Source organism: Nerophis lumbriciformis, linkage group LG28 (genome assembly GCF_033978685.3).
Source record: "Nerophis lumbriciformis linkage group LG28, RoL_Nlum_v2.1, whole genome shotgun sequence".
NCBI lineage: Eukaryota > Metazoa > Chordata > Actinopteri > Syngnathiformes > Syngnathidae > Nerophis > Nerophis lumbriciformis.
In genome coordinates, this window is record NC_084575.2 from 28,283,067 (window position 1) to 28,304,761 (window position 21,695).

The window sequence follows — 21,695 nt, forward strand, 5'->3', positions numbered from 1 at the left end:
TATATAATTTATATTTATTTTTTTTGCCGTTTTTGTTTACATGTTAATAGTGTTTTAATGAATATACATGCATGTTTAACACATATAGATTCCTTTCTTTCATGAAGACAAGAATATAAGTTGGTGTATTACCTGATTCTGATGACTTGCATTGATTGTAATCAGACAGTAGTGATGACAAACGTCCACGTTTTCAAATGGAGGAGAAAAAAAGTTCCTCCTTTCTGTCTAATACCACATGAAAGTGGTTGGTTTTTGGCATCTTATATGTCCAGCTTCCATATTCGTTTTTATACACTTTACAAGAAATACATTGGCGGCAAACTCCGTAGCTTGCTAGCTTGTTTGCGCAGGCTTTCGGAGACTCTTATTTTGAAAGCGCAGGCGCGATGGAGCGGCACTTTTATTGTGAAGACAGGAACTGTGCAGTCAGTCTTTAGGCTTTTGACGGCGGTTGAAATAAAAAATTGTCTTTTTTCCTTCACACTTTTGATTGATTGATTGGAACTTTTATTAGTAGTTTGCACAGTACCGTACATATTCCGTACAATTGACCACTAAATGGTAACACCCCAATAAGTTTTTCAACTTGTTTAAGTCAGGTCATGTGACCCCTGGCTCTGTTTGATTGGTCCAACGTCACCAGTGACTGCATCTGATTGGTGGAACGGAGTGAACGTCACCAGTGACTGTATTTGTTGAAACGCAGGCACTATGAAGGTCTGTCTGACAGACCAAAACAAACAAAGCGTGCATTAACAGATCGATAAAAATTAGTAGCGAGTAGCGAGCTGAATGTAGATAAAAGTAGCGGAGTAAAAGTAGCGTTTCTTCTCTATAAATATACTCAAGTAAAAGTAAAAGTATGTTGCATTAAAACTACTCTTAGAAGTACAATTTATCCCAAAAGTTACTCAAGTAGATGTAACGGAGTAAATGTAGCGCGTTACTACCCACCTCTGGTTATTAGTGATGGGTTGATGAGGCGTCATGAAGCGTTTCAACACATTGCAAAACTGTATTGATACTGTGTCGATACTGTGTCACTAAATACTGACATCTGCTGGACATTAAAAATCCCTACAGGCAACCTATGGACCGACTCAACTGACACTGATTTTATGCCCTAGTACATTGGTTCTCAAATGGGGGTACGTGTACCCCCGGGGTACTTGAAGGTATGCCAAGGGGTACGTGAGATTTTTAAAAAATATTCTAAAAATAGCAACAATTCAAAAATCATTTATAAATATATTTATTGAATAATACTTAAACAAAATATGAATGTAAGTTCATAAACTCAGTGAAGCACAAGCTCAGGTTTGTCACTAAAATGTCTGTCAAAAAGAACTGTGAAAAGAAATGCAACAATGCAATATTCAGTGTTGACAGCTAGATTGTTTGTGGACATGTTCCATAAATATTGATGTTAAAGATTTTTTTTTTTGTGAAGAAATGTTTAGAATTAAGTTCATGAATCCAGATGGATCTCTAATACAATCCCCAAAGAGGGCACTTTAAGTTGATGATTACTTCTATGTGTAGAAATCTTTATTTATAATTGAATCACTTGTTTATTTTTCAACAAGTTTTTAGTTATTTTTATATCTTTTTTTCCAAATAGTTCAAGAAAGACCACTACAAATGAGCGATATTTTGCACTGTTATACAATTTAATAAATCAGAAACTGATGACATAGTGCTGTATTTTACTTCTTTATCTTTTTTTTTTTCAACAAAAAATGCTTTGCTCTGATTAGGGGGTACTTGAATTAAAAAAAAATTCACAGGGGGTACATTGCTGAAAAAAGGTTGAGAACCACTGACCTAGTATATACAATAATATAAACCAAGTCATTGTATTTCATTTAGGATTATTTCATAACTTCATTTAAATAAAAATATATTTTTTGTCTTTTTTAGATACAGTCAATAAATAATGTGAACATGTATCATAACATGGAAATCTAAGAGAACGTGTTGTGAATGAGGATGCTTGTGGACCTGGAATTTTTTTTTTTTTTTTACACATTTTTATTTTTTTTTAAAAACAGTTTTTCCAACGTATTCAATTTTAGACGCTTTCTCTTCTTAGTTATTATTTCTCCGGCTGTAGAAAAGACCCTTTCACAGGGCACAGAGGAGGCGTCAGTGCGACACAGTTCGCGTATCGGTCACGTGACCAAAACAGCTCATGATCGGTCACGTGACTTTCTAAAAGCGGTACGCGCACCGACACAGGGTTTCGCTCTATGAGCTCGACGCATGCGCCGATGCATCGGTGTTGCCGGACCCATCACTAGTTGTTATAAACGTTATTTAATTAATTTAAAAAAAAAAAATACAAAAGAAAACAACATTTTTATGCTTATTCAGTTATAAACATTCATTCACTTTCTTCTTTCTTTCTTGGATCTAAACTTTACCGCTGCCGGTAGTTTTTTCTATATTTGTATTTTAATAAGTTGTAGGTAGAGATGTCCGATATTCCGATATTGTCCAACTCTTAATTACCGATTCCGATATCAACCGATACCGATATATACAGTCGTGGAATTCACACATTATTATGCCTAATTTTTAGGGATGTCCGAGAATGGCTTTTTGCCGATATCCGATATTCCGATATTGTCCAACTCTTTAATTACCGATACCGATATCAACCGATACTGATATCAACCGATATATACAGTCGTGGAATTAACACATTATTATGCCTAATTTGGACAACCAGGTATGGTGAAGATAAGGTACTTATTAAAAAAAATTAATAAAATAAAATAAATAAATAAAAAACATTTTCTTGAATAAAAAAGAAAGTAAAACATTATAAAAACAGTTACATAGAAACTAGTATTTAATGAAAATGAGTAAGATTAAATAAATAAATAAAAAACATTTTCTTGAATAAAAAAGAAAGTAAAACATTATAAAAACAGTTACATAGAAACTAGTATTTAATGAAAATGAGTAAGATTAACTGTTAAAGGTTAGTACTATTAGTGGACCAGCAGCACGCACAATCATGTGTGCTTACGGACTGTATCCCTTGCAGACTGTATTGATATATATTATATCATTAATATTAATATTAATATTAATAACAGAAAGAAACAACCCTTTTGTGTGAATGAGTGTAAATGGGGGGGGGGGGGGGGGGGGGGTTGGGTTGGTGCACTAATTGTAAGTGTATCTTGTGTTTTTTATGTTGATTTAATAAAAAAAAACGATACCGATAATAAAAAAAACGATATCGATAATTTCCGATATTACATTTTAACGCATTTATCGGACATCTCTACTAATTTTGTTGTGATGCCCCGCTGGATGCATTAACCTTTGGGTGGTGTTCGGGTCTGTGGGACCCGTTTTCATTTTTTATTAAAAGAAAAATTATACAATTAATACATTTTTCAAACTGAGACTCACTGACTTTGGCTCATTTTCTGTGAAGAACATATATCAGAATACATATTTAATGACCACACACCATACACCCCCCCTACACATTTCTATTACATATAAGATGTCCGGGACCACTGGACCCGGGGCTCATAGAAGTGTGGAAATTGATTTTCTGTGTACCACACACACACACACACACACACACACACACACACACACACACACACACACACACACACACACACACACACACACACACACACACACACACACACCACACAGCAGGCCTAGACAGGAGGAGGACAGAGTGTAGGTACACATAACATCAGAGGGTCAAATGTGCGAGAAAATGAGAGCAGACAGTGTTGACAAACAATGTTGCAACCTTGTGTGGGAACCACAGGTGCAGAAACACAAAAGAAGAATCCCTGTGGTATGCAGAAACTGGCAGAGAAATTTTCCGTGCAACGTTCAAATTGTTGTTACTCAGCCAGCGTTTGTGGGTCTGATGGACGCGTTGCATTTTGTGGCTTTTAATGCCTCACAATCAAACACTTTTATGTTAAAATACTGAACAGATGTTTATTGGGATAAGGTAAACATCTGTTCAGTATTTTAACATAAAAGTGTTTGATTGTGAGGCATTAAAAGCCACAAAATGCAACGGATCCAACAGACCCACAGTCGCTGGCTGAGTAACAACATAATGAACATTACACAAGGATTAAACAATGTAACAAGGTTTTCCAAAATAAATCAACTCAAGTTAATTTTTTTATCGGACATTCCTTTGTAAGTGTATTTATTTCAGTGTAAAAGTGTAAAAAGTGTTCTGCTTCGGTCATGAAATGATGATAATGGTGTGCCATTATTTATTTCACGCTTAAATCTCTACAGTCTATATCAACCTCACATCTTTTCATTTTTTTTTATGTTGTTTTTTTCTTTGTTTGTTTTCCGCCCTTTTTGTCAAAGAAAACGTATGTTTTTTTTTATGGCAAACACACAAAATATGCAAATTCTTCCACAAAAAATATTTGTCAAAGTGGAATATTTGATGTGAAATAATCGGAGCCTTGGATAGGTCAATAATTCATAAAAACATTGATAATTTGATTCAATATTATGTTTTGAGCAATGACGGTTTTAAAGAAAAAAAAAACAGCTTTGCTTTATTAGTCAACATTGCAACTTTTTTTAAATTACATTTCACTTGTCAGCTTTTTTATTCTACTTTTGTTATGTTTTTTGTTTATTTTAATAGTATTTTTAGAATGTGCCGTGGGCCTTTAAAACATTAGCTGCGGGCCACACTTTTGACATAAAAACTGAGGCAGTATTTGTGATTGATAAAACTTTCAGCGAATCAAAATTTAAGAAATTGTACCGGAAAGTTCATTACTTTGAAGACGACCAATAAAAACACGGAGAAGGCAGGGTCGGTAAAAAAATAAAAAAATAAATCCGCGTCCCGGGGATGCGGACTTACGGAAATGTGCATCCTTTCTGATTTCGATGCGTAAAAAGACACAAAAAGTGCGTTAATGCCAACAGTGCTATTTTTTTCTTCTTCTTTAGATCTGCTTTCTGAACTTTAGTCAAAGTTCCCGCAAGTCATGTAAACAAATGCATCACCAGAATTTGATTTATTTAGTTTCCATACTCCTTTTTACGCATAGATTTATTTTATTGTTACTTTCTAAAGGACATCTGCACTTTTCCCCCCCTTTTCCGTGTATTCTAAATATTGAAAAACCTCTAGTAGGAGGCGGCTAACAATGCAGGCGCCGGGATTCATCTATAACTGTTTTTTCTTTGAGGGCCACATGGCAGTTATGGCTGCCATCAGAGGGCCGATTGTAACAGCGAATAATGCAGGAATTTGCCTCTGGATTATATTATTAATTATATAAATTTTTTAAAGTAGACTATCGATTGTACAGTAAAAACTTTACATTTACAAAATTTTACTGAAAATACTGTTTTTAAAAAAAAAATTTACAACATTTGACGATAAATAGAAAAACAGTACCACTCTTTTTTTGGCGGGATTTTACGGAAAAAGCTGGCAGTTTAGTTGCCAGAATTTTTGTGTTAAATTTAAATTGACTTTTACAACTTTATATTGTTAATGGAAAAACAGTACAAGTTCATTTTATATTCCGGCAAATTAGCTGCCAGTTTTTCTACCGTAAAAACAAATGTACTGTCTTTCCATTTACAGTAATACACCGTTAAAAACAATAACCGTAGATTTTACAGTCAAAAACTGTCAGCTCAGTCAACAGAATTTTGACGCAAAAAAACAGTAGTAGTTTTTTTTTCAATTTACAGTAATACGCTGTAAAGAACAACGTAAAATGTATTGTAATTTTTATTAATTTGATGGGTCGTTTGCTGTGAAGTTAAGTATTTTTATTTACACAAAAACATGTTTGGAAAGTATGATAATATACTGTAATATTTGTTGCAATATTGGATACTATTAAAGTTGAAAATGAAAAAAATCAATTACATTTAGTGAGAAAATATTAAGTACTTTATTGACACTAATCATTTCCAGGCGTTTGCGGGCCAGATAAAATTATGTCGCGGGCCAGATCTGGCCCCCGGGCCTTGAGTTTGACACCTGTGATCTATTCCATCTATAAGGCTTTCTCAAAAAAAAAAAAAACCTACAAAAATATATTTATATGTTGTGAACCTGCATGTTAACCAAGCTGTAGCTAACACAGAGGAACTACTTTTCTGGGGCAGTGACACATTGACTTGCTCACTAATATTGATTGTAAATAATGTAAATAATTCAATGTATATACTCTGATGATTAACTTGTGTGATGACTGTATTATACTAAAAGTATATATTTGTACCATGAATTGATATACGTGGACCCCGACTTAAGTCGAAAAACTTATTCGGGTGTTACCATTTAGTAGTCAATTGTACGGAATATGTACTGTACTGCGCAATCTACTAATAAAAGTTTCAATCAATAAATCAATCAAATAAATAACGTTGGTTGCGACTAGACCTGGAGCCGATATTCGATAAGTCGATTAACCGAACGATAAATGACAATGTACTCGATAAGTTTGCCGCCGCGTACATGCGTTGTTATGGGCTGCTAGAGGCAGAGCGGTCAAATGTAAAACTGCAACAATATACATAAATTAAAGATGCATCAATAATCCATTTTTAATCGAACTTTAGCTCCGGAATCGTAAATTATGAGGTGCCCAAAGATTCCCACCTCTAGTAGTAATGATAACATCAGTAATGATTGCATCTGGACTATTAGGCGCACTTAAAATCCTTTCATTTTCTCAAAACTCGACAGTGCGCCTAATGTACAGAATCATTTCGGTTGTGCTTACCGACCTCGAAGCTATTTTATTTGGTACATGGTGTAATGATAAGTGTGACCAGTAGATGGCAGTCACACATAAGATATACGTGTAGACTGCAATATGACTCAAGTAAACAACACCCAACATTTTATATGTTCAATTGAAAATATAGAACATTACACACGGCGCTCACAATGTTTTAGTACGACTTTGGTAAGCTATGAGGACGCACCGCCTGATGGATTGTACTGTGCTTCAACATACAAGTATTATATTGGTGTGTGTATAAGGTAAGACATTATCTGGCGTTTTGTTTCGCAATATTATGCAAAAGCAACTTTTCTTTACCCTCTGGTACCTGTAGATCTGTATTTAGGATCTGCATAAGTCCTGAAAATTTGCGCGCGTCCGCCTTTGCCCGTGCCGACAATATCTTCTTGTTATGGGACATTCATCCTCCGCTGTTGCCATTTCTAATATAAAGTAGTGTAAAGTTCTTACTTATATCTGTCAGTAAACTCGCCATGAAAGCGCTAAAACATACCGGTATAGTGAGTTTACATTATTCACCCAAGGAACTTTAGTTATTAGAGAGTTCCGGTCGGACAGTTTTTCACGGGACACATTTCCGGCGTTGTTGTTGCACTAGTGAGCCACGGATGAGGAGATGCTGCTCCGTTATTGATTGAAGTAAAGTCTGAATGTCATTAAAACAGTTAGCTCCATCTTTTGACACTTCTTCCACTCCCATCCTTGCACGCTACACCGCTACAACAAAGATGACGGAGGAAAGACGCTGCCGAAGGTGAGCCACGTAATCGCATCCGGATGCGGCTTGAAGATGATCTGTAAAACATCATCCATGCAACATTTTGACCAAAGAACCACCATTACATGTTATGTAGACAAGTGGTTCCCAACCTTTTTGTAGCTGCGGACCGGTCAACGCTTCAAAATTTGTCCCACGGACCGGGGTGGGGATGAGGGGTGTGTGTATATATATATATATATATATATCTTTTTTTTATTTATTTTTTTTCATAAAGAAATACAATCATGTGTGCTTACGGACTGTATCCCTGCTAGAGATGCGCGGATAGGCAATTATTTAATCCGCAACCGCATCAGAAAGTCGTCAACCATCCGCCATCCAATCGATGTAACATTTGATCAGAACCGCACCCGCCCGTTGTTATATATCTAATATAGACGATGCAAGGCATTAGTGAGGTTATAAAGCTTTTGCCTGTTAAAGAAAGGAGACTGATCCAATGCAGCACAGACATTCGCGTGCCACGCTGTCACGACCCAGACGCACACCAGTGCGCAATCATATGGGAGCCGCGCTGAGCGCACCTCCAAGCGCGTCTCGCTGCCGGCGACGGCCGGGTATGGGCCCGACGCTCCAGCGCCATCCATTTTCAGGGCTAGTTGATTCGGCAGGTGGGTTGTTACACACTCCTTAGCGGGTTCCGACTTCCATGGCCACCGTCCTGCTGTCTATATCAACCAGGGTGAGCCCCACCCCTTTCGTGAGCGCACTGCGCGCGGAGTGACCCCTGTTACGCGCCCCCGGCAACAGGGGTGGCGGGCAGGTAAGCTGCGCGGGCGGAGCGCGCGGAGTGACCCCTGTTACGAGCCCCCGGCCACGGGGGTGGCGGGCAGGTAAGCTGCTTACCTGCTGCGCGTGACGCCGGCCGCGGCGAAGGCGGACGAGGCGCGGTGGTGACCCTGGACGTGCGTCGGGCCCTTCTCGCGGATCACCTCAGCTACGGCTCCCGGTGGGGCCCTCTCGGGGGAAGGGGCCTCGGTCCCGGACCCCGGCGAGGCGTCCCTTCTCCGCTCCGTAAAAGTGTCCATCTCTTTTTTTTTTTTCTTCTGTTGTGGCATATGCAGCAGGTGCCTGCTCGTTTTTCGTATGTGGGTAACAACATTTAACTATGTATATATATTTACGAATTGGTTTAACTGCCACCCGCCTGAATCTATTTAAAATCTAATTTTTTTTTATTTCAACCGCCCGACCCGACCCGCGGATAAAATCTAATTTTTTTTTATTTCATCCGCCCGATCCGCGGATAATCCGCGGACTCCGCGGTTGTGCCCGCAAACCGCGCATCTCTAATCCCTGCAGACTGTATTGATCTATATTGATATATAATGTATATATTGTGTTTTTTATGCTGATTTGATAAAAAACATTTCTTGTGCGGCCCGGTACCAATCGGGCCGCGGCCTGGTGGTTGGGGACCACTGATGTAGACCACAAGGAAGTGTCTTACATTAAAAAAAATAATTAAAAAGTCCATCCATCCATCCATTTTCTACCACTTGTCCCTTACCGCAGTGTTTTTCAACCTTTTCTGAGCCGAGGCACATTTTTTTCATTGAAAAAATCCCAAGACACACCACCATCAGAAAACATTAAAAAAATTAAACTCAGCAGCCGATATTGACAGTAAAGAGTAGCTCTCGCAATTGTTGGATAAAAATTCAAACCGACCATGCATCACTATAGATCTTGTCTCAAAGTAGGTGTGCTGTCACCACCTGTCACATCACGCCCTGACTTATTTTGACTTTTTTGGTGTTTTCCTGTGTGTAGTGTTTTAGTTCTTGTCTGGCGCTCCTATTTTGTTGTTGATTGTCATGTCATGTACGGATGTACTTTGTGGACGCCGTCTGCTCCACGCGCTGTACTGTAAGTCTTTGCTGTCGTCCAGCATTCTGTTTTTGTTTACTTTGCAGCCAGTTCAGTTTTAGTTTCGTTTTGCATAGCCATCCCTAAGCTTCAATGCCTTTTGTTTATTTTTGGTTTAAGCATCAGATACCTTTTTCACCTGCCCTCTGCCTCACGCTGTCGTCTGCATATTGTGAACACGACAAATCATGTTCCTGAGGTCCACAAAAGCAATTCGCTACCTACTGACATGGACGAGTATTACACAGTTACTCTGCTGAGCGCTTGACAGCACAGACAATGACTACTGGTTTGCAAAGAATATTTTTAACCCGATAAAGTGAAATTACATAATTTCCCACGGCACACCAAACAATATCTGACGGTACACTAGTGTGCCGTGGCACAGTGGTTGAAAAACACTGCCTTACGGGGTCGCGGGGAATGCTGGAGCCTATCTCAGCTGCATTCAGGCGGAAGGCAGTGTACACCCTGGACAAGTCGCCACTTCATATGACCCCTTGAAGTCCACATCTCTAACGACTTTTCCTGGACAGTCAACACCACATCAATCATCAAGAAGGCTCAGCAGCGGCTACACTTCCTGAGAGTCCTCGGGAAGTACAACCTGAAGCCTGACCTGCTGCTGACCTTCTACCGCTCGTCCATCGAGAGCCTGCTGACCTACTGTATTACAGCATGGTACGGCAGCTGCACCGCAGCAGACAGGGAGAGGCTGCAAAGAGTGGTCAAGACGGCTCAGAAGATCATCGGCCGCCCTCTCCCCTCTCTGACGGACATCTACACCTCCCGCTGCCTCAACAGAGCCAGTGCCATCATCAAGGACAGCACCCACCCTGGCTCTGACCTGTTCCACCTGCTGCTCTCTGGGAAGCGCGACAGGTGCATTAAAACCAAAACAAACAGGCTAAAGAACAGCTTCTTCCCCAGGGCCATAACCATCCTGAACGGACTGCCCCATTGTCCCTCATACAGTGTTTCCCACAGGACAGGCATCTATTTGTGGTGGTGTGGTTGGGGGGTGGGGGGTGGCGGCGGCAGCGGCGATGACCAAGAAGAACGCGGAGTTGGAATATAATTACAACATTTTATGTACATATTTATATACAGATTTGAACAATTAGTGATTCACTGAAATATATTTATTAATTGTGGTTCTTACAAAAAATACATCTTATAAAATATAAAAGCTAAAATGTCTCTTAAAGCTCTGCCCCTTTAATTAGTGAATACTAAATAATTTAACTTTAGCCTACTACTACAACCATATTATTTACCAGCAACATGAAGTGAAACAGAGGCAGAGGTGTCCTGCCACAGTCAGTCAACCTCCTCCTCCTCCTCCTGCTGCTGCTGAACAGGTCGCACCTGTGGTCCGGACTGTAGGCCTACCTCCTCTCCAAGTCGAGTCCTTTTCGGCCGTGGAAAATATTTTTCTATACTCATCTGTGTGAAGGAGTGAACATCCAACATTAGAATTTATTACTAACGAGCAGAACCACTCTATGTACAGTGCCGTCTAACCTTAAGCGGCAGCAGCTCAACACATGCAGGGTTCAACGTTAAGGTTTTTTTCTACTTGCCCCAATATTTTTACTTGTCCTGCCTAGGTTTTTTTCTGGCTGTGTAGTGCTCATGGCTTATATCTTACTAAAATTCTTCCCGTTGACTATTTACAACACCACACAGTATTTATTTATTATTATTATTATTATTGTTATTATTATCTATAATTACATTTAAATGGCATTGCATTTCACATTATTTGACCAGTAGCAGTTACACCCATCTGAACAGGTCAGCCACCTGTTTAAAGCCCAATCACAGTTGAAATCTTGAAATGAAGGGCCTTTAATGGCCAAAACATTAACCTGGACAACATTTTAACTGCTGGTTGGCTCAGATTTGATTATTTCCATTGCATTCACATGCTGCAGTGGACAGTGGACAATTTAGCTTCAGTCCATGTGTGTTTATTGACAACAGGGTTATAACCTGGACACGTTAGCTCGTCGGTATGGTAACAGGTGACTGAGTCAAACAGCGGCGGTGTTAATGAAGCAGCGTCAGGCTGCTCACCGTCAGTGAAACACTCGGTGAAATCGCGGATTAACGTTAAATATATGACGAGCCGCGAGCGATGCAGCTATAACCTATCTACCTATAACTTATATTACCCTCGTATTTTGATCCCGTCCGTCCGTCCGTCCCTCTTCTTCTTCTTCTTCTTCTTCTGGCCCAGCAGGTGAATTAAGTGCTATTGGCGGAGTTGCAATGCATAGTAGGCTACCGCCACCTACTGCACCGGAGTTGTAACTACAAGCAACATTCACAGACAGTCCCATTGCTTTTATGAGCGGTTGAGCGAGTCAAAAGCCGAAAAATCCATTTGTGGCGGACGTAATTCTTTCGTGGCGGGCCGCCACAAATAAATGAATGTGTGGGAAACCCTGTCATAACTGCCTTCTCTTCGGTGCAATAACCCATTCCACCAACCACCCTGTTTTGTTCATGTATATATTCATTTCACCCTATATTCATTGCACTTCTATATTTTTTATATTTTTATATATTTACACATTGTTTTTCTAGCATGCACACATCGCACTGTATGGAATGGCCTCAACCTCGTTACCCTGCGTAATGACAATAAAGCTGATTCTGATTCTGATTCTAATGCGCCCTTTAATCTGGTGCGCCTTTTGTATGAAAATAGACCCCCTCATCGGCAGTGCGCCTTATAATCCGGTGCGCCCTATGGTCCGGAAAATACAGTAATTTTATCTGTTTGCAAATGCACCTAATCATTGAATTTCAACATTTATGATAGAAGAAATAAAGGATCTGAATGTTCCATCCATACCCATCCATGTACGTAACCCAGTCGGCACAGCTGAGTGCATGCTTGTCCAACTAAAACCCCCTCAGCTGTTGCTTGGGTTGAGTTATATCACCGGAAGGCTCAATTATACCCGGGTGATGACAGGAATCTTTTTGTATGCCTTTTTCTTTCTTTTTTTTTTGCATTTTTATCTCCCAGAGAGTTAAAATAAACACGGCCCCATCTTGCTTAGTGGTGACACTGCCTGTGTCTGCATGTTACTGTTACATGTTATGTTATCTCTGTGGAGCTTTCTCAGTTTTTCCAGGGAGCTCTCTCAATTTTCCCCTTATTAAAGTCCAGCGATCGGAAGGGTAGATTGTGGACTAATTTGTGGAATGCTGAATTGTTGACAAAGAAATATTTAGCTTGTGACATTAATTTAAACTATTCTTGCTGTGCGGTCGGTCAACAAGACAAAAGGAAATGCTGTTTTTTAGGACAATCTGCCAGTCATGCATTGTGACATTTCACCCAGTTTTTTTTTTTACTATACTAGCTTTGTCTAAGTCCTGCATGCCACCAGGGCCGGCCCGTGGCATTGGCCGTATAGGCAAATGCTAAGGGCGCCACGCCAGTGCCACAAATGTTGGAGAAAAAAAAAAAAGAAAAAGAAAGTTGGTACTATTATTTCTAAATACAAAAAATAATCCCACGTTAATTAAAATGCAAAGTAAAGCCTATTTAATAGAAATATTATTTGTTACAACATTACGCCCCCCCCCTCACGGTGCGCCCCCTCCCTTACCGTATCATGACTCTTTTTGGACGTCACCACATCAAAAAATCAACACAAGATGTCAAAACGGCCAAAACTGTCAGGTGCCCAAGGAAGAAAAAAGAGAAAAGAAGAGGAGTAGAAACGAGAAAAGACAGAGGTAGCAGGTAGGTAACGTTAGCCTACATGAAATTATTTGTCTGTTACAGAATGTGATAGTAACCTGGCTTGTTAGCATTAAGCTAATGTTACATGATTCGGCAATTGCTAATCAATAAATAGCTAGTTCTGTTTTAACGTCGGGTTAATATTGTGGAGGGGGCTAAATTGTTATGGAAAATAATAATGTAACGTTAGGTAATTACTGTACTCCCACCTTACATTCCTCAGGTATTAGATCTTTTAAGCAGGTGTTTTTTGTTTACATTGCTATTGCCTTCTGGTTAGCTAATGTTTGCACTGCAGGTAATAATCACTTGTCCACCCCTTTATATATTAGGTATAGTTGTAAGTAAAAAAAAAAAAAAGGTCAAAGATAAAGCTATTCGGTTTCTTGTGAGGGGGGGGGGTTTTGGGGTGGCGGGGGGGAGGCGCCACCTAAAATCTTGCCTAGGGCGCCAGATTGGTTAGGGCCGGGCCTGCATGCCACTCATATCAAGCAACTGAAAACCTCTCCTTTGTTCAAGTTGATATTTTTTGTTTTTTTAACTGGTCCAAATTAGGGATGTCCCGATCCAGGTTTTTGCACTTCCGATTCGATACCGATATTGTTTTTGCACTTCCGATCCGATACCGATACTGACCGATACCGATACTGACCGATACTGGCCTATCCGAGCATGTATTAAAGTTTAAAGTTATTTAGCCTACTTAGTTGTCAGAATCATGTTGAAAAGGGTTTTTAGTACTCTTGATAACAACTAGCCAGCTGAATTAGGGGAGTTTGAATAATACACAATGGTTGGTAACAAGAAACTGACCTGTTTATTCAAGGATAAACACAAAAAAGACAAAATTATACATGACAAACAGAAATGGCATCATTGAAACTAGGGCTGGGCGATATGGCCTTTTTTTAATATTGCGATATTTTAAGGCCATATTGCGATACACGATATATATCTCGATATTTTGCCTTAGCCTTGAATGAACACTTGATGCATATAATCACAGCAGTATGATGATTCTATGTGTTTTGATTGATTGATTGAGACTTTTATTAGGAGGTTGCACAGTGAAGTACATATTCCGTACAATTGACCACTAAATGGTAACACCTCAATAAGTTTTTCAACTTGTTTAAGTCGGGGTCCACTTAAATTGATTCATGATACAGATATATACTATCAGGTATATACTATCATCATAATACAGTCATCACACAAGATAATCACATTGAATTATTTACATTATTTATAATCCAGGGTGTGGAGGGGGGCGCCGGATGTAAGTGTCAAAAAGACAGCCAAAAGAGTTTGATATGAGAATAAATCTAAAGTTAAAATATAGGGTAGAAATGCACCCATTTGCAGGAAATGTAGTCTTGATTTTCAACATTTTCTTTCAAGGCTTGCATGTCTACATTAAAACATTCTTCTTCATACTGCATTAATATATGCTACTTTTAAACTTTCATGCAGAGAAGGAAATCACAACTAAATAGATCACTAATTTTTTCAGACGGGGTTGATCTGGAAATTTTTGCCTCAGCACTTTGATGGTGTGGGCGTGTGGCACTGAACGGAGATAAGCGTCTCGACAGACGTCACAATATTTGAACAATGATGACGAAAACTGTTTTCTCTGTCGTGTCCGTGTGTCGAAAATTGTTGTGCGCTTATTTTTTTATTTGATTTTGTGCGTGGCATAGATTGGCCGCGCGCAGAGGACGTTTGAGCAGGCGCGCACCTTAGCGGCTGCGCTAGCATCACAGCTAACGTTAGCCATGCTGCTACCTCTCTGCTCGGGGAGGACGTATACGTATGTGACGTATGACGTGACAGTATGTGACGTATGACGTGACAGTATGTGACGTGTGTAAGAAGGTGCGCTCGCTGTCTGTGAGAGGGAGACACAGGAAAGAGTGAGAAGAGCCTGTCGTGTAATGCCAGCAGCTAAAAGCAACTGCGTGAGATTCCACAGACCTGTGGATGTGTTGAAGGTGTGCTGGAAAATGCGGAACGGAAATTACGGAGCAGCAGAAAAGTGGAATGTATTATTTAAATCGGTGCGTTGGAAAACACGGACCGGAGTTTTTTTTTTTAAACTGGATCTGGATCGGCATTTTCCCATGCCTTGCCGATACGTATTTTTTGGCAAATATCGGCGGCCGATCCGATCCAAATATCGGATCGGGACATCCCCAGTCCAAATAGAAGAGCCAAAGCTGACAAGATAGGGCAAAAATAAATTTACCGTAAATTACGGACAATAAGCCGCTACTTTTACAAAACGGTGCGGCTAATTTATGGAATTTTTTTTTTTGCTGACAGAGACTTAAAACAAGCGCACCTTCTTACATACGTCACGTGTGCAACGTCACACGCTCCCGCGGAGCAGAGAGGTAGCGACATGGTAACGTTAGCTAGAGAAGGTGCGAATCTGGTAACAAATGAAGGAAGAATTAATTCCCAAGAAAAACAGCACGGGGTCCATCGTCTGGCGGTGGTTTGGCTTCAAGCGGGAATATGTTGAACAAGTATGCGGCAAAAGCGTTGCTACAAAAAGTAGCACCACTGCTAATGTAGCATCATTTGAAAAGTCACCCGCTAGAGAATGAAGAGTGTTTGAAACTCCGCATGTCAACATCTCTGTTCGGTGCCACACCAACAAAATGCCGAAGCAACTATTTCCACATCAACACTGTAGGAAAAAAATAGTGAACAACAGAAGGAGATAACGTCCGCAGGAACCTACCACATAGCGAAAGACATACACTATTTGATTTCTTATTATGCAGCTCATTTTTATTTGACACTTATTGAAATATCTTGTGTGACATCATGCACAAAAGTGCACTTTATTTGTTTTAAACTATTGTAGTGGCGTTCTGTACAAAAAGCACCCTTTAATTTAGTGTTGTTTTGATATGTCATCTTAGTGACATCATGCACAAAAAAGTGCACTCATAGCTTGTTTTAAAATGTCTCTGACAATCTTGCACTTTCTGTCTTGGAAATGACATGAATGTTTGTGCCACTGCTTAATAAATGTTTAATAAATACAGTTTTGGTAAATTGACTTAGTTGTGATTTCCTTCTCTGCATGAAAGTTTAAAAGTAGCATATATTAATGCAGTATGAAGAAGAATGTTTTAATGTAGACACATAGAATCATCATACTGCTGTGATTATATGCATCAAGTGTTCATTCAAGGCTAAGGCAAAATATCGAGATATATATTGTGTATTGAGATATTAAAAAAAGGCCATATCGCCCAGCCCTAATATGTATATATTTTTTTTATTTATTTATTTAATTTTTTTTTATTTAAAAGCTCCAAATTAAATGAAAATTCAAATCAAGCAAACAAGTAGTACAAAGCATCTTATAAGTAGTCCGTCTCTTGCATGTCTCTATGCAATTCCTCTGAAGTCAGTTATAGGTTAAATGTATTAAGAACAGTGGTTACATTTTCAAACATAGCACAGTAAAAATAATACAATTAAGAGTCACTGTCACATTTTGTTTGTTGACTCTTCCAACATTGTTCTTTTTGTAATAAAATCCATCCATAGGCCCAGTCGGCTCTTTTTGCCCGATTTTGCATTTATACTTTGCTATCATGACATTTTGGACTTTTGGTTGGATTTACTCTTTGTTTCGGCCATTATTTTCTGTGGTGTGCTTTTATTTTGTTACATCTGTTTCCTGTTTTGTTTCTTAAAGCTGCCCCTTGCTGCAGGGAATGGGGCACAGCTGTCTTTCATTTTGTAATTAGAGAGGCGCTGGATCATTGTGTTTGTCATGCGTGTGATTTGTTCATGTTATGTCTTGATAAGTCGGTCTACTACTTGATACCACTGAACGCTACATTGCTTAGTTTCCTTTTGTTTGCTTCCTGCTATTTTTCCCTGTGACTTATTTGGCGAGCTCTCTGCACGGCTCCTTTTGATACTTTGGTTGAACTGATTAATCATTGTTTCTTTCTTTATTGATCGTACATGCCTTTGCATCTTGGGGTAAGCGAAACCAAATCAGTTCCTGCGGCTGCACCCTTATAACAGAGGATCCTGCACCAGGCCCTCAGACTAGACCTGTCCCATCATGGTCTGTGAGCATGAAATGATGACGCCTGCTCGGATGAAAGGCTAAACGTCTTCTAAGACAATTTGAACAGTCCAGTTACGATCGATTCAATGCCCTGAGAATACAATGACCTGGATGATTGACAATATTCAGATTTTAACTAGAGCTGCACGATTATGGCCCAAATAATAATCACTATTATTTTTAGCAATACTAAAATCAAGATTATTCATTAAGTTAGGAAAAACATAGTGTTTCCTACAGGTGGTGGATGTGTGTGTGAATGTGACGTCAAGTCATTTGTAATGAAATAGTCTAACAGAAAGGCTAATGAAACCAACAGAAAGTCCACACACATGGTCACACATAACACAACCTGCTCACTGAACATTGCGGATATCATAAAACTCATCCATGCATCAGAAAAAATAACAAAAAATTACACCTATTTTAATCCATTACAAAGCATGATTGGGGAAAATGCAAAACACTCTATATACACTATTCCATGTTTGCACATTTTAGCTGCTTGATATTTCTGATTAATTACAAATCTTTAAACTTTCACAACTTTCACATACTCTTAATATCCAATTATATTAGTTATATATCCATTATATTAATATAATATGTACACATACGGTACGTATATACACATTGTACGCATATATATATATATATATATATATATATACATATATATATACAGTATATATATATATATATATATATATATATATATATATATATATATATATATATATATATATATATACATATATATATATATATATATATATATATATATATATATATATATATACAGTATATATATATGTATATATATATATATATATATATATATATATATACAGTATATATATATATATATAGAGGTGACAGAGCTTTCGCCGTTGCTGCTCCCAAGCTCTGGAACGACCTACCCCTGAGTGTTAGACAAGCCTCCTCTCTTCCTGTTTTTAAATCTCTCTTAAAAACATACTTTTATTCCATGGCTTTTAACACTGAGTGATATCCATCCTGCAATGGCGCCCCATAATACACCTGCTGTGATCCTGTTTTTATGTTTTTATGTTTTTATTAATTCTATTTTAATTATTTATTTTTTATCGTGTTCTGTTTGTGTTGTGTTGTGTTTGCTCGGTACTCGTTTTATCTTTTAACCTGTTCATTGTACAGCACTTTGGCTACCCCTGTGGTAAATTTTAAATGTGCTTTATAAATAAAGTTGATTTGATTTGATTTGATATATATACAATATCAACAACACCCAGTGTATCCTGGGTGTTGTTGATATATACATACATACATATATGATATATATAGTCGTAGTCAAAAGTTTACATACACTTGTAAAGAACATAATGTCAGGGCTGGCATGAGTTTCCAATAATTACTACAACTCTTATTTTTTTGTGATAGAGTGATTGGAGCACATACTTTTTTGTCACAAAAACATTCATGAAGTTTGGTTCTTTTATGAATTTATTATGGGTCTACGGAAAATGTGACCAAATCTGCTGGGTGGAAAAGTATACATACAGCAATGTTGATATTTGGTTACATGTCCCTTGGCAAGTTTCACTGCAATAAGGCGCTTTTGGTAGCCATCTACAATTTTTGACCACTCCTCTTTGACAAAATTGGTGCAGTGCAGCTAAATTTGTTGGTTTTCTGACATGGACTTGTTTCTTCAGCATTGTCCACACATTTAAGTCAGGACTTTAGGAAAGGCCATTCTAAAACCTTCATTCTAGCCTGATTTAGCCATTCCTTTACCACCTTTGACGTGTGTTTGGGGTCATTGTCCTGTTGGAACATCCAACTGCACCCAAGACCCAACCTCCGGGCTGATGATTTTAGGTTGTCCTGAAGAATTTGGAGGTAATCCTCCTTTTTCATTGTCTCATTTACTCTCGGTAAAGCACCAGTTCCATTGGCAGCAAAACAGTCCCAGAGCATAATACTACCACCACCATGCTTGACGGTAGGAATGGTGTTCCTGGGATTAAAGGCCTCACCTTTCTCATCCAAACTGGGTATTGTGGCCAAACAGCTCCATTTTTGTTTCATCTGACATCACATGGACAAAGATAACACTTCTGGAGGAAAGTTCTGTGGTCAGATGGAACAAAAATGGAGCTGTTTGGCCACAATACCCAGCAATATGTGGAGGAGAAATTGTTTTTAGCCCGATGCGGCCCCCAAGTCAAAAAGTTTGGACATCCCTGCCCTAAACCTTATGCTTACTCTAGCTCTGTAAACATTGACAAGACGCAGTGCTATTCTTTGTTTTCCAATCAAGCTACACAGAAAAGATGCAGATACTAGGGTCAAGATTCCATACGGTGCGATAAAGAATTGACAAGTCAAATCTTTGTGGAAAAGTCACTAGTTGGCGACACCACTTATCAGCTGCTGTTGCTCACACCTGGACTCATGTGACTGTATGTTTCATCAAACCACCAAGACTTCACCAAGTAAAACTGAAGAACACAGGATCACTTTTAAGTAATAGCTAAAAAAGATAAATAAAAAAACAAAAAAAAAACATATATATATATATATATATATATATATACCTGTATATATATATATATATATATATATATATATACATAGGTATATATATATATATATATATACATTTATATATATATATATATATATATATATATATATATATATATATATATATATATATATGTCTTAATAAGGTTATCCAAAAAATAGTGCTCGATACCGTAGTAGAGCGCAATATATGTATGTGTGGGAAAAAAAATCACAAGACTATTTCATCTCTACAGGCCTGTTTCATGAGGGGGGGTACCCTCAATCATCAGGAGATTTTAATGGGAGCATTCGCATACCATGGTTTATATAGGGCACAGAGTGGGTGGGTACAGGGTGGCCTAGGGGCGTGGTGATTGGCTCATGTGTTACCTAGGAGGTGTTTCCGTCTATGGCGGCATGCTGTTACAATTTCGCTGCGCTTGTTGAGGGATGACAGGTCTGGACGGTAAATAATAAACAGTTTCTCTTTCAAGCATAGGTTGCATCTTTTATTACCACTATTGTAAGGTGTCCTGGATGCAAGAATTTGCCATGTTATTGAATATTCAACATTATTGTCGAGGGTGAATTCAAAACCAGATGGAACAATCACAAGGCTTCTTTCAGGAACAAAAACCTGCGAAATACCACAGAACTCAGCAAACACATTTGGGACCTCAAAGACAATAATGTTGAATATTCAATAACATGGCAAATTCTTGCATCCAGCACACCTTACAATAGTGGTAATAAAAGATGCAACCTATGCTTGAAAGAGAAACTGTTTATTATTTACCGTCCAGACCTGTCATCCCTCAACAAGCGCAGCGAAATTGTAACAGCATGCCGCCATAGACGGAAACACCTCCTAGGTAACACATGAGCAAATCACCACGCCCCTAGGCCAGCCTGTACCCACCCACTCTGTGCCCTATATAAACCATGGTATGCGAATGCTCCCATTAAAATCTCCTGATGATTGAGGGTACCCCCCCTCATGAAACAGGCCTGTAGAGATGAAATAGTCTTGTGATTTTTTCCCCCACACATACATATATATATATATATATATATATATATATATATATATATATATATATATATATATATATATGTATATATATATATATATATATATATATATATATATATATATATATATTTATACATATATTTAAACAGTATTTTGAAATGTAAAAACCCAAACAAAAGTCAGAAGTGGAAGTATTTTTCAAGCTTTTCACAGTAAAATGATAAATAGCGAACATGCACATGCAATTGTAGGTCTATATCAAAATATCAGTTTCGGAACACAATGTCTGTCAAATAATGAGCTTTATAACGCTTATAATTACTGTAACTCACCAAGACGTGCTACTCCCATAACTGTAATTATCAATACAAATATACACTATTTGTAGTGCTGATAGTGCAGTGGTTTACTCGCCTGACTTCAGTGCGACGAGTAGGGGTTTCGGATGGTGGAATGTTCCTGTGATACACTGTTGACCAATTAAAGATATAGTTCACCTCTAATCCACAGTTATCTGGAATAAGCTGTAGGTCCCCAAGTGTTTCCCCTACAAATGATGTTGGAGGCACCCAACCAACCAATTTACTGTAAATAAACTCCACCTGTCCTGCCAAGATCAGTCAAATATCCATCCAGAATTTTGCCAAAAGCTTGTTGATGGCCACAAAAAGGGCAGGGGTTGAGCTGAAAGGCTCCCTAAGTGACATTTCACTAAGTAAGTATATATATATATATATATATATACATATATATATATATATATATCAGTGACGTGCAGTCACTGG

At 38.4% G+C, this 21,695-nt stretch overlaps 1 protein-coding gene across 2 annotated transcripts in view; it reads left to right on the forward strand.

Annotated features, from left to right (window-relative positions):
* LOC133571031 (integrin alpha-5-like) overlaps window positions 1–21,695 on the forward strand; it is a 131,171-nt gene that overhangs the window by 1,046 nt on the left and 108,430 nt on the right. The window lies entirely within an intron of this gene.